This window comes from Myripristis murdjan, chromosome 16 (assembly GCF_902150065.1).
Source record: "Myripristis murdjan chromosome 16, fMyrMur1.1, whole genome shotgun sequence".
Taxonomy (NCBI): Eukaryota; Metazoa; Chordata; class Actinopteri; order Holocentriformes; family Holocentridae; genus Myripristis; species Myripristis murdjan.
Window position 1 is genome coordinate 33,306,280 of NC_043995.1, and position 2,787 is coordinate 33,309,066.

Here is a 2,787-nt window from a genome sequence, read left to right on the forward strand (position 1 = left end):
GTGTGTGTGTGTATTCAGTGTGCATTCAGTGTGTATTGTATTGTATCAACATGAAAGTGGATCCTCAGCATCGCCGGTTTGATTCCCGAGGAAAATTACAAAGTTCAAGTCCTAGTTTTAGAGCTGAACAAAACAGGCAGAGCACAAAGAACGCAACAAAGGACACAAAAACACAAGAGGGGATAAATCCTGTGTGTGTGTGTGTGTGTGTGTGTGTGTTTGATATCAGTGCTGTGTGAGTGACAGAGGTGATAGCGGCTCAATGGTGTGGTATGTGAAACTGGGATGGGCTGCGGCTGCGATAATGTTTGCCTGACGCAGAACACACATTAATACGACTGTTAATGTTTTCATTTTGTTTGTTTTTGTACCTCTCTGTGAATAAAATGAAAAATCCTGCATGTCGCTGCTGCCGAGCTCCAGAGTTTTCATTTGAGTCAGCTGGTGGACCTCCAGCCTCAATAAAACACACTGAAACAACAGGAAAAGGATCAGAAGCAGAAAATAGATTCAGTGATTACAGTTTTTTTTCCAATTGCTTACACACAAAACCTTTATATATCACACTATTTCTAAACTCTTTCACTCAAACCTCACAACTTCACCTCAAATCAGCAAAACCATAAACTAATTCTCAGCCTTGACACAGTTTTCAATTTAGCTATTCACTTTTTGCCAATCAGTACACACAATTCTCTAGCTAACACACAAAAATCTGTCAGAAAGTAACTTGATTTCCCATTTCAAACAACCAATCAAAATGCCACACTTATTCATCAGTGCCTCAGACTCTGTCCTCACATGTGTAAACAATAATTGCTTTACTGAACACCAACCAATCACTCCTTGACATAGGCCTATAAATAGGTCAAAGGTCAAACTATCTGTCAAACAACAATGCAGAGAGAGCCAGGGGAGTCAGAGGAAGACGCAGAGGACGAGGAGTCCAGGTTCGTGCAGGACGCTTTGGAACAGTGATGGCTCTTTCGCGAACGAAAGAGCCGGCTCTTTGAAGTGAACGGCGGGGGCCGGCTTCTGATTGGGAGCCATTTTTTTTTTTCTGCGAAAGCCGCATGTGATTGGTCAAGATGTGGGGTACCGTCTGTCTCTGCTGAGCGCTTCACCCCGAACCGGCAGTTACACACACACACACACACACACACACACACAAACACACACTCACACTTTCCTCCATATGTGATGGTTGGTGTACTTTGCTTTGATGCTGTACAATGCTGCATCCACAACAGCAACTTATTTATTCAGAAAATTAAATATTTTTGGTTCCATTATTGCTTGTGTTGATTTCTTTTTGCATGCTACTGGATTTTCACTCTTATATGGAAATATATCAAGAAAATCCATAGAAACAAAAGAGCTTTAGATTTAGAGCGACAGTGTGTAAATGATATACACAAGTATGTGATACAATGGGAAATGTGTTTGTGATGTGAGACAAATGCTTGCTTTTGAGATGTGTTTACAATATTTTGAATACTGTGTTTCATTTTGCAGTAGATAGGGGGCGCTTTTTGCATTTTGTGTTAGCAGTAGTTGGATTTGTGTGTAAAGTTTTGAGAAAAAGACACAGAGCTTTGAAAATGTGTGTAAGCAGTTGAAAAAAACTGTAACCGAGAGAGCACCGCCTAGTGGTCAATATGGATACAAGTTTTTGTGTTGTTTTGTTTTTTTAGTTCTAAAAAGTTCTGAAAAAGATTTTTTTTTTTTTTAAGTCACAATAGCAGCCAGCCACAAATGCCATTTTCTTCTGCAGCAGCCAAATGAACAGAGAGGCGAATGACCGTTCTACTTCATTCAGGATCTGTGTGTGAACTCAGCAGGATGAGACAGACGGTGATGCAAGAAACCAGCAGGAGCACCGCAGATCCAGATCCAGATCCAGATCCAGATCCGGATCCAGATCCAGAAACACTTAATTGATCCCTGAGGGGAAACTGGCTCAGAACAGTTGCTCTAATTCTCCAGAAGAATTAAATTATAATCATAAGTGAAATGATAAAAAATAGACAAATTATAAAACTATGTACACTAAAAATTTGTAGAAAAAAACATGTACATATTGTCTGAACATGTGCATTAATCCTACAAAAATATTACAGCTATAAATACAAGAAATATAAATTAAGAATATGTAAAGAGTCTGTCAGTGCAGTCGGCTGATCAGGCCACGCCCAGCCTGTGACATCACCACAGGTACCTCACCTGTCAGCTGGTGACCAACACCTGCTGTGACATCACCGCACATGATTCACGCCGGGACATTTTCTTTTGTTTCTCTGAAAGACGAAGTCGCCCTTTTTAACCCTTTCAAAGCCAGACGGACGTCACATTCATGACTTTGACCTCCTGTTCTGTTCAAGCTCACCAACATCTTTAATGTTTGGGCTGTTTGACCCCAGCAGGTTAAACCTCCACAAAATTATTATAACTAAAACTGTTAGCAAAGTTTATGTGTCAGGTACTTTATGTTTCTTTGTTGACGACCTAAATAGCCCTTTAAATAAAACATAACTCCCCCCCACACTTATACATCAGTATTCCTATTACACCACTATGGAAAAATATGCAAATCACCATAAAATCTCACTGATTCACCTAAAATTGGAAAGAAATATTCATTTTTGGTGTTTTAATGGCTTTATATGATTTCTAAGTACAGATTTTTGTTATTTATAACCAATGCATTACAAAGTGTGTACAGGACATTGAAAACATATCATCATGTGAATTTCATGTTTACCTGGTAGAACCCATTACCATTAGGAA